Genomic DNA, 12,500 nt, shown 5'->3' with positions numbered 1-12,500 from the left:
GTATCATCAGAGGATTAGACACTTTAATAACCATCGAAAATATTATAGATGAAAAAGGAAGATATAAATTCTAAAAGATAATGTAGATCCTGAGAGGAATAGAGCTAGGCTTATAATAAATTTTCAGCAGATGGAATATATCAACAAATACGAAGCTTATAAGAAGGCATTCATTAAACATTTTCAGTCAAAGTGTGATCATGATCGTATCAGGTCTTTGGTAAGAATGACAAAGAAAGTAAAAACAAGTGAATCAGACAGAATATTTAGCAAAATTAGACAGTTGGTCTAATGACATGAATTCTATATTGAAAGATTCAGATTAAATAGAAATATCTAATGACAAAATGACAGCTTCTCGTGTAGCAAAGTTAATTGGATACGCATTGTTAATAAACAGCTTTGATGAAATAATGGCAGAAAAGCTGCATAGAGATCTTAAGGCTAATATGGAAATAGGGGAGGTAGATTATCTTATTCCAGGCTATAATGAATCTAAAGCAATTAGTCCATATGTGATGACTGTAGGAATACAACAGAAAGAATCTAGGAACTCAAGAAGTGATTATAGAAATAGAGTATCTGAACATATAGCACTTCAAGGAATGCTAGAATTAAATGTTACAAATGTAATACATGGGGGCATAAAGCACAACAGTGTTATTATGAAAGTATCTGTAGAAATTGCAAATATGAGGATCATGATGAAAATTATTGTAGAAATCCACCTTTCTGTTTGTTTCATCAGAGGTTTGGACATATAACACAGGAATGTAGAAATTTTTGTATGTACCTCGAAACAAGAGCAAACCCCAAGACATAAAATACAACATCACTACAGAGCTACCCATAGAAATACACATAGACAGTATTGTGTTAGGGATAAGAGTGATAGAAGGGTGAAAGAAAAACCCAACATCAAAGATAGTTGTAAACTGACTATAACAAGTGGAATGACTTCTGGTAGAGTGTTCAATAAACCTATTCAAATATTTATTGATAAAGAATCAGTATTTAATGTTATAGTAGAGTTTTAAACCAATTGAAACCAGGGGTGAAAATCTTGGAAACAATCAATTACTCATTGCAAGGAGTCACTGGAAATCAGTTAAAAACAATAGGTAAGGTTGAATTAGAAGTAATCTTTTATAAAAATTATCATTTGTACATTCCAGTGATAGTTGTAGAGGAATCTGTTTTCCCAGGAGATTTACTACTAGGATTTGCAACTATGAGAAAAAAGAACATGGTCTTATGTCCTGCTGAGTTAGGGATCCTAGTAAAATCACAGTTAATCTCATTTTTGAATCACTCAGACTTAGAGCCAGTGACAGTAATCAAAGAATCTCTAGAAATAGATAGGAAAGATAAGAATTATATTCTAGATAGTGAGGCAGAGCAATCCAGACCAATAGAAGATAAAGTCTCATATACTGAACGCAATTCAGATGTTCAAGAAAATAAAGGAATTACTAATTCATAAACTACAAAGGAAGCTTTGCTACTTGTGGAAGGTGGAGTAATAAAGTCGTAATTATTACACTCCTGAGCAATTAACAGGATTGGAGTGCAGTTGAAAGGAGTCACTCTATACTCTGAAATTTTAACCACCCCAGAATCAATTAGATTAAAAGATTTGAAATTAGCCTCAGGGATTTATAAGTCAAATAAGAACATGGTAGAAATATTAGTGATTAGTACTTTGAATAAAGACATAGTCTTAAGAAAAGGTACAAAAATAGAATGTTTTCCTGTTTGTACAAAATCCATTAAGGTTTTAAATGAGAGTACTAAGGAGGTGGAATAACCAATTTCATCTGAGGGAAAGAAATGCAAGAATCAACTAAAACCTACTAGTTGTCTTGAATTGGATGGAAGCTTAGTTGCCTTGCTCTTGAAACACTATAAAGCAATTGCTTTGCCGGGGGAAGCCTTAGGAATAAACAACTGTTTTAAAAGATCATATCAAATTAAAACCAGGTACTCAACCTATTGATTTGCCTGCATGCAGAATACCACATGGTAAACTAGCTATTGTAGACAAATTTATCCCTGAAATATTATCGCAGGATATTATTGAACATAGTAGAAGTGAGTGGAACTTCCTTCTGATTCTGGTGCCAAAATCAGATGATACCATGCGTCCAGTTATTGATTATAGGGAACTGAATATGTAGACCATACGCAACCGATTACCATTACCGGTGATAGGGGATATTCTTAGAAGTTTGGGAGCAGAGAATAGGTATCTTAGCACTATAGATATCAAATTATGCAAACAGAATTGCATAAAAACTCACGAGAATTCACAGCATTTTCTAATCCAACGGGACACTATGAGTTCAAATGAATGCCATTTGGGTTATGTAGAAGTCCATTAACTTACATGAGATTAATGAATACAGTTCTAGATGGGTTATTAGGAAACACTGCCGGTGTATTTCTAAATGATATTCTAATTCTTTCCCAATCAGCGGCTGAGCATTTTAAGACTAGTTGAAACAGGATTGAAAGTGAAACTTGAAAAATATAAGTTTACTTATTTGGGACATAAGATAGCAGGCATGGACAGGGTTGATAAATTTCGTCTGCAGTATAAATGAACTAGTAACCTTATACGAGGAAATGATGATAATGGAACAGAGGGATGATAAGACATGGGACTCGTTAGCCAAATATTTGATAAACCCAAGAGGAAATCCTCCAAAACTACCAAAAGGGTATAAGATAGAGAAATTTCATTTGGCTAATGGACTTTTGTATAGAAAATAGTTGTAAGTGGGAAATATATTTTTAGAGGCCCAGTGAATCAGTTGGTAATACCACAAACTCTTGTACAAGAGGTATTGAAGTTACCTCATGATAGTGATTGTAGTTCACATCCAGGAAAGGATAAAACTTATAGATAAACAGAATTTAGATAATTTTGGCCAGGCATGAAGAAAGATTTATGTGATTATATAGAAAATTGTTTGAAATGTGCTAAACTGAAAGGAAATTATCAAAACTTGCTCTTATGTTATCATATCTCATTCCGCAGAAAACTTGGGAAAGAGTTCACATACATACATTACATTGGAGTTACTTATGTCTGAGAATGAATATAAATATGCATTTGTTGCCATTGATTATTTTTCAAAATTTTGTATTTTACAACCCAATCTAAATAAGAAATCAGTAAGGGATCACATGAAAAATCATCACCCAAGACTTCGACAAGGTGACAATTCTTCATGCGGGCTATCCTAGGGTGACAATTCTTCATGTGGGCGATCATGGGTTTACGAGTCTTCGTTTTTATAAGTTGATATCAATAATCATAACCTTCATTCAACCAAACCTAACCTAGTCTAACCTAACTTAACCTAACCTAACCTAACCTAGCCTAACCTAACCTAACCTAACCTAACCTAACCTAGCCTAACCTAACCTAGCCTAACCTAACCTAGCCTAACCTAACCTAGCCTAACCTAACCTAACCTAACCTAGCCTAACCTAACCTGACCTAACCTAAACTAACCTAGCCTAACCCAGCCTAACCTAACCTAATTTAACCTAACCTAGCCTAACCTAATCTAACAAACCTAACGTAACGTATGGTAACGTAACGTCCCGTAACCTAATCTAACCTAACCTAACCCGACCTAACCTAACCTAACCTAGCCTAACCTAACCTAACCTATCCTAACCTAACCTAACCTAGCCTAACCTAACCTAACCTAACCTAACCTAACCTAACCTAACCTAACCTAACCTAACCTAACCTAGCCCAACCTAACCTAGCCTAACCTAGTCTAACCTAAGCTAACCTAACCTAACCTAACCTAACCTAGCCTAACCTAACCTAACCTAACTTAACCTAACCTAACCTAACCTAACCTTGCCTAACTTAACCTAACCTAGCCTAACCTAGCCTAACCTAACCTAGCCTAACCTAACCTAACCTAGCCTAACCCAACCTAATCTAACTTAACCTAACATAAGCGTATCTTTATTCCACTGTTGATATTCGGCGTATGGAACGACAGTTCTTCAGGTGGAATCTCCTGGGGTGACGATTCTTCATGTGTGCGTTCTAGAGTGACAATTCTTCATGTGCTTTCCTAAGATCTTAGTTTGAGATAATGGAACTGAATTTGATAACAAAATATTGGAAAAAGTTATGAAGATTACTGAAGATTTAAAAGATCAACATTTAGTGAATCATACTCAGAGCAATGGAGTTGTAGAGAGGTTAAATAAGAAAATTATTATATGTCTTAGAGGTATGATAAGTCCTCATAGCATAACTTGGGATACTTGGATTCCTTGTGTTAAATGTACTCAGGATAACCAAATTAATATAGCAACAGGTGAAACACCTCATTTTATTATTTTTTGGGAGGACAAAATTCTTCCATATGAAATCTTGATTGCAGAACAGAAACCTGTGTATAATATACATGATTACATCTCAAATAGGATACATACATTTCAAGCTATACACCAAAGAGTAAGAGAACAGATGTAGGACTATACATAAGATATGAAAAAGAGACAACACAAAACAGCACACAAAATAGAATTAAAAATAGAAGATTTAGTCATGGTCAAACTACATACACCCCATAATAAATTTTCACTAATGTACTCAGGTCCATATAGGGTGATCTATTTTGTAGGTGGAAATAAATACAATATCTTACGTTTAGAAACTGAGTATAAAGAAGGTTAGAATACAATATGATGAGGAGGATACATGTGACACTCAGTGTATTAGTCTTAAAGAAACATTAAACCCAGAAGAGTATAGGGAGCATGTTGATAGAATATAATGTAAATTGATGATTAATTCAAATGCGTTTTACAGATAGTGTTCATATTGTTGAAATGTATGGTGCTTGATTGTGATGGGAGACCTGAACTACAGGAATCTTGGTGTTAGATAGATGTAGATGTGCTACCTGGAGCCTTGGTCAGTCATGGAGACTCGGAACCTTGCCAATGCATATGTACAGTACCAATAAGTATTGAACCATTTTCCTTTGTGGAGCATTGAAAATTCTTATGCAGTGTGTCCTAGACAAAAAGAGAAATAAGTGTGTATGAAAAAAAAATTAAATCATGTAGAGGCACTCTACTATGCTGTGTATATAATTTTTATAACGACTTTTATAACATCACAATTCACCATATTTGAAAATATCAAAACATTCTCCATTCAAATCTTATGTTGCTGTTCAACATGTATCTGCTTGAATTGTTTTATTCTAAAAGAGTTACAGACATTCATGCATTCTGCAAGGGTTACTTATTTCTTTATGTGTGGCGGCATATGTTATGATGACACGACCCATTAAAGGATAATACTTTTAACATTTTTGCCAGTTTATGCAGAAAGAGTTAGCTTCTTATATATGATATTTTCCAAGTATATATTTTAGCGACTCTGTAAGAGGGTAGTAGAGAAAGGTTGGTAGGGACGACCAAGGGTAGCTGCCGAGCCCTGTAAGAGACTGGTAGATAAACGTAGACAAGTAAGATAGATAGAGGGGTAGGCGGCGAGAATTTCATTTTATGTTTGGTAAACAATAGCCGCGAAGGAGTTGCATAATCTCGCTCCTCGTCTAAAGTTTATAAACAACCTCTAGGGACCAGATTTTGATGCTGATGTGGAGATATGAAAACTAAGCCATACATGCATCGATGATTGCTTGTGTAAGCAGCATTGCTTAAGACGTTGTAACAGTCTTTCTGATTGGAGAAAGGGTGGAGGAGGAGAAAAACTTATTGGTTCGCGGGAGTAAAGTCACGCCCTTACGGGAGGCTTTTAGATTTGACAGTAAAGAACACTGGATTAAGAAAGTCCTGACGTCGGTGCAGAGGTGGCATAGGGAGTGAATTGAGGATCTCAGTTGGTAGTCCCTTGGTGTAAATTGGCAAGCCAAGTGTACTATTACATTGTATAACAATGAAAAAAAAAAAAACGGAAATGAGACTATCCTTTTCTAGAGTTATTTTTTGCGTAGATCACGAATATAACATCCGTTGCTTTCTGTGACCCTCCAGTTCTTCGTAAATAGCAGTGCCCGCAATGTCTCTCTGAACGGTATTTTTTGTTGCTTTTACCATTTATATAATTTTTCACATAGCTATGTGTTTTTTTTCTTAACAGTATACAGAGTTAAGATGCCTAGAGAATGCAAGAATTCGCCAGACAAGATTTGGTATATGTGTGGATCAGTTACATTATGAGCTGTACTTTGGATGTAAAGTGGGTGACCAGGACAAAATCTGGGCACCTCACATATGTTGTGTCAGGTGTACAAGTTCCCTTTCTGCCTGGGTGAAAGGCAAAGGGACTGGCCTCATGTTTGGCGTACCAGTGGTCTGGAGGGAGCCAAAGGACCACTCAACAGATTGCTACTTCTGCTTAACGGATATTAAAGGTGGGTGTTCAGTGTTTATTTTTTACTGTTTTTATATATATTTTCAAGAGATGTATCAATAAAAAAGATCGAAATACATAATAAGTTGCACTTCCACTATTTTTGCACTTGATCACAACCAATAGTATCCATTTTTAGTCTGATTTTATTTTATTTTCCTGCAGGTCGCAACAGAAAAGGCAAGAAATCTATCGTGTATCCAGATCTTCAGTCTGCTATTCGCCCAGTTCTACATTCAAGTGATATTCCTGTACCACAGCCGCCCTCTGAACTACCAAGCGATGACACGAGCAACTCAGACGATTCAGAATCTCAAGATGCAACGTATACGACACAACTTGAATCTGATAAGAAACCACACCTCATCACCTAACCAGAACTCAATGATCTAGTTCGTGATCTAACACTTACTAAGCAACAGAGTGAACTCCTGGCCTCACGTTTGCAACAATGGCACCTGTTGGATGAAGAAGCTCGAATTACAGTATTTAGGAAGCGTTCTGCAAATCTACAGGATTTCTTCACTTTGGAAAACAACTTGACTTATTGTAATGATATCAGAGGCCTATTCAGTGCCCTTGAGCTGTCCTATGAACCCAATGAGTGGAGGCTATTCATAGATGGATCCCTTTACAGCATAAAAGCAGTTCTGTTGCACATTGGGAACACCATGCCTTCAGTTCCAGTTGCTTACTCAGTCATTTTAAGAGAGACATATGAGAACCTTGCTTTTATTCTAGACCGCATAAGTTACAAAGAGCATGAGTGGTTAATTTGTGCAGACTTGAAAGTAGTAGCCATACTTAATGGGCTACAAACTGGATACACCTAATTTATGTGCTTTCTTTGCAAGTGGGACAGTAGGGCCAGATCAGAACATTATATACGCTCAGAATGGCCATCTCGGGAATCTATGACGCTTGGATGCCATAATGTAATTCATGAGCCACTAGTTAAGAAGGAGAAAATCATTTTGCCACCACTGCATATAAAACTAGGCCTAATGAAGCAATTTACCAAAGCACTGCAACATAACAAGCCATGTTTCCAGTATCTCAAAGGGATCTTCCCTAAAATTAATGATGCCAAGATTAAAGAGGGTATATTTGTAGGCCCTCAGATTCGCAAGCTTATAAATGATGAGGACTTTGAGACGACAATGGATGAACCTGAGCTAGCGGCCTGGCATGCATTCAAAGATGTATGCAAAGGGCTTCTGGGAAAGCACCAAGAGTCCCAGCGAGAGCGTAAAGTGGTGAGGCTAATCAAATGCTACCAAGATCTCGGATGCAATATGTCACTGAAGATACACTTTCTTCATTCTCATCTGTCCTTCTTCCCAGAGAATGCAGCAGATGTGAGTGATGAACATGGAGAGAGGTTCCATCAAGATATAGCGTCAATGGAAAACAGGTACAAGGGAAAATGGAGCCCTGCTATGCTGGCTGACTTCTGTTGGAACCTGAAGCGTGACACGCCTGAGACGTCTTATAAAAGAAGAAGTAAATAATAGATTGTAGGTTAATACATCATATAAAGCTAACAAACATGCCGATTCATTATATATTAATTAAATAAATACAATGAAGATATTTAATCTGACTTTGGGAGCAAAATACATTTATGGAACCTTGGAAATCTCTATTAATTGCATAATTATTAAAACAGCGATTTACAAAAAATTGTGACGTGGCATGAAATTTTTGTTATCAAATTTGAATTCAGCACACTGAACTTCATAATAACACGCACATGAGAACTATGTTTTCTTCTTAATCCTGAAATTTGTTGTACAGTGTTATTTAGGAAGAAATGAAGAAAAGTTTTACCTCCGTTTAATTCACCCGTAAAGAAACATTACTTACTTCCTACAGAAAGATATGGTGAAAGGCATACTTACTTATGACAGCGATGAAAAGAAAGCTGAAATTGAAAGAAGAAATACAAAACTATAGATGGGAACAGTAAACAGGAGTACTTACGGAGAGACGGAGGCAAAAACATTAAAAGCAATAGTAACCCACACTATAATGAAAGAAGGCAAAAATGTAGATACATTGTTCTAACCACAAAATAAAAGTTTTACGATAAAAAATCTTTAGAACACTTTATATTCTTTTTTAAATTGTTTTAAGTTGTTTGCAGTATTTCAAAAGCAATAAGACAAGCTATTGAAAATTTGCAGACGTCTTTAGCTGACATGAAAACCAATAGTAGTCCATACTATAAAGAAATAAGGCAAAATTGTAAATTGACGAGTTAAACACTATATGAGGACGGAGCCTTTATTTGTACGACGTTTCGCTTATTATAGCTTTTTCAAGTAAAAGTTAAGATACATATGCTTGAGATTAAATAAGGGGAAAGGAGGGAACGGGGAGAGAAAAGAAGGGGGGAAGAGGAGGAGGAGGAGGAGGAGGAGGAGAGGAGGAGGAGAAGGGGGGTGATGGAACACTGGGAAAGGTTGAGAATGCTGGCCCAAATGTCCGTGGGCGAAATGTTCACAAGGGGTGGTTTAAATATTTAAGATTTTGCTGGCCATGGGTATTTGGGGGAATTAAAGGGGGCGAGATGTTAAACATGCCCCTGTTTTGTTCACTAGTGTTCGTTCCTTGAATGATTGCTGCTTCTAAACACTTCCTGCGGATTTTGTCTGGTTCTCGTATCAGCAGCTCTGCATTCTTCCAGTCCATAAGATGGAAGAATGTAGAGCTGCTGATACGATAACCAGACAAAATCCGCAGGAAGTGTTTAACTCATCAATCTTGTCGGCAACTGCCACTTTCATAAAAAAAGAAAAAAGAAAAGAATAAATAAATAAATAAATAAAAAATGTAAATTCATTGTTCTAACCACAAAAGTAAACTTTTAAGGTCAAAATAACTTTTTTTCTCACTTGTTAAGATAAAAATAACTGAAAAATTACACAGGCCTGCAACCAATTTTTTTCTGATTTAATAGGTGAATTTTGTATTTTATCACATGCTGATTTCAAAATTGCCACTAAAATTACTGTGCCACATAAATTTTTTCACAATGTTTAATCATGTGTTTACATATTTCGGCCTGTTTTATTTGCTAGAAATAATTCTTTCTTTCTTTTTTAGCAAGTAAAATTGCTATTAGAGGTTGCTTAACAAGTCCTAATAGCTATTGTTACGTCTCTGGAGAATTTGCTGTAAAGCAGCAACGGAGAAGTATTACGGATTTAGTCAAGAAAGCAAGGTGATAAAGATGAGAACTGGGCTCCTTATATAGTTTGTTCGATATATGTGGAAGAATTGAGGCAGTGGACAAAGGAGGAGAAGAAGGCCATGCACCTCGGTGTTCCAATAATATGGCGGGAGGAGAAAAACCACAGTGATGGTTGCTATTTCTACATATGCAAAGTCGAAGACAAGGAAATATATTGCCTATCCGAATCTTCCATCAGCATTGCGACCTATTCCTCATGGTCCAGATGTGCCAGTCCCATCACCTCCAAATAGTCTGGACGATGTACAACTAAGTTCAGGTTCCGAAATTCACATCGATGATGCATGATATATCTGCATTGGAGATGAAAGCAATGAACCTCAATTGTTTGGTCAGAGTGAACTAAATAATCTGGTGAGGGATCTAGGACTGGCGAAGGAATTGGCAGAGCTTTTAGGCTCAAGACTTAAATCTAAGAATCTGTTAGCTCATGGTACATCATTCTCTTAGTACTGTCATCGTGAGAAAACATTCGCCCCTTATTTTGACCAGGAAAATGACTAAGTGTATTGCACTGATCCAAAAGGACTCGTAGAAAAGTTTGGCATATGTTATAATCATAAAGAATGGAGAATCTTTATTAATTCATCTAAAAGAAGTCTTAAAGCCGTTCTTTTGCATAATATCAATAACTAGGCTTCAGTTCCTGTGGAACATTCCATGATCATGAAAGACTCCTATGAAATTTTGGTGGTTCCTTTAGATAGGACCAATTACAAATACCACGACTGGATGATTTGTGGTGATTTGAGGATTGTATGTATGTTGAAGGAGGCAGCAAGCAGGGTACACGAAATTCCCATGCTTTTTATGTGAGTGGGACAGTAGGACTCAGGAACGTTGGCCTAGTAAGGATTCACTCACACCAGGGACAAAGAACATCTTGCGAGAGAGTTTAGTGGACCCTAAAAAAGTTCTACTGCCACCACTGCATATTAAACTGGGATTTATGAAACAGCTTGTAAAGGTTTTGCCACACGAAGGAGAAGGTTTCACGTATTTGTGCAGAAAGTTCTCTGGTCTCTCGAACGCTAAGATTAAAGAGGGAGTATTTGTTGGGCCGGACATAAGAAAGCTCATGAAGGATGAAAAATTTGAGAACTGTCTTGATGAGGCTGAAAAAGATACTTGGATTAGCTTCAAGAATGTGATTAAAAACTTCCTGGGCAATCAAAAAAGTCCAGACTACAAGGATATCGTAGGAAGAATGCTGGAAATCTTCAAGGCTTTGGGATGCAATAAGAGTCTCAAGTTCATTTTCTACATGCAAATCTTGACTATTTCCCAGAAAATGAAGAAGACGTGAGTGAAGAACAGGGAGAAAGGTCCCACCAGGACATAAAGCAGATGGAAAGAAGGTACCAAGGAAGGTGGAACGTTAGTACGTTAGCAGACTACTGCTAGATGTTGCATCAGAAGACTTCACAAAATGCCTACAAACGTAAAGGTAGTTTTCAAGACAAGAAGAAAAGATTCTGATTTGACAATTATAAACAACAGTTAAGAGTACATTTTAATCAGTTTGATTTATATCTTTTTCATTCAATCTTCTCTTAATAAAGGAGCAGGCAAACTTTCTCTTATTTTATTCAGTCCTTTAATGTATAATAAGGTCTACAAATTTGTGCCTAAACATTACGTAGTAGGAAAAAATTGTGATGATATTTCGATTCAGCACCATTGAAATGTATAAGTAAACATTTCATATTCAAAACAATTTTGGGAAAGTCCAATTTTGCAGGGCTGTTATTGTTTGGGGCCAAGGATAAGACAAAATTTAGATTTTGTCACCTAGTGTTATCAAATGCAACAGCTACCATTAACCGAATAACGGTTGACATACTAATTATATTCAAAAGTAATTACTGTAAATATCAAATCTCATCTGAAATGGTAATATTTCCTTGTTGTATAGTGATTCCTTATTCTCCTCACATGTTCTGATGTGACTTTATATTATATAATAGTTTGTGGTGGGTTCTTGAAAGAGGAACAAAACTTTTAGATATATCTGATATTTTTTTTAAGGACCATGATAATGTACTTGTACTCTTTCAAAATTTAATCTTACCTTCATTATTCAAAATAGGGAAAAAATAAGATTAGAAATAAATGCTCTTGTCAATGTGTAAGTATGAAAGGTCAGTTGTCACAGCCTATGCATATTGCTTGATGATGGGAAAATTTTCTTAAGCAGTATCAATATTAATTATGGTAATTTTTCAAAATGAAAATGTCATGTGTCCATTACAGGATAGTTGAAACATTGATATATTACTACTTTTTGATTAACTAGTGTACACTTCTCTATAGTCCACATTTTCACCAGTGGAGTTAAGTGGGGCCAAAAGAAAAGTTGCATTGTATGAAAAATATATATGTGATTTTAAGCAAATGGCGCTTGGAGACTCAATGGAGCAAATGGTCCACAAATCCCCTTTTACAACACCTATAAACCTGTAATAATTGTTGATTTACATAGTATACAATAAATGCTAAAAGGATGCCACTACAAATTACAGCTGTACCTGCTAAAAAATTGTATATAGCAAATACACATAATTTCAATCTCTCCTCTATATAATGGAATAGTAATCTGATGAAATATCTTAAAACTTAAACGGTTAAAACTGAAAGCTACCATTTCATTACATAATGCTTATTCTGTGTACAAAGATATGCTTTTAATATCATCATCATTTGTGTTCATAAGAAATAGGTTTCTGTAATGTCTATTTGGGTCTGTAGAGAAAAATTTGTCCTTGTCAAAGATGCTCTAACTTGTTGATAAATTCATAACAGTAAAAATCTAAAACC

The 12,500-nt window shown here is 35.9% G+C and overlaps 1 protein-coding gene across 1 annotated transcript in view; it reads right to left on the bottom strand.

The window, feature by feature from the left end:
- LOC143027776 (uncharacterized) overlaps window positions 1-12,500 on the bottom strand; it is a 189,668-nt gene that overhangs the window by 20,798 nt on the left and 156,370 nt on the right. The gene's annotated exons all lie outside the window — the stretch shown is intronic.

Source organism: Oratosquilla oratoria, chromosome 8 (genome assembly GCF_046742065.1).
Source record: "Oratosquilla oratoria isolate Oo_2021 chromosome 8, ASM4674206v1, whole genome shotgun sequence".
NCBI classification, from domain to species: Eukaryota; Metazoa; Arthropoda; class Malacostraca; order Stomatopoda; family Squillidae; genus Oratosquilla; species Oratosquilla oratoria.
Note: the sequence above shows the minus strand (reverse complement) of the source record. Positions and strands in the feature narration are given on the sequence as shown.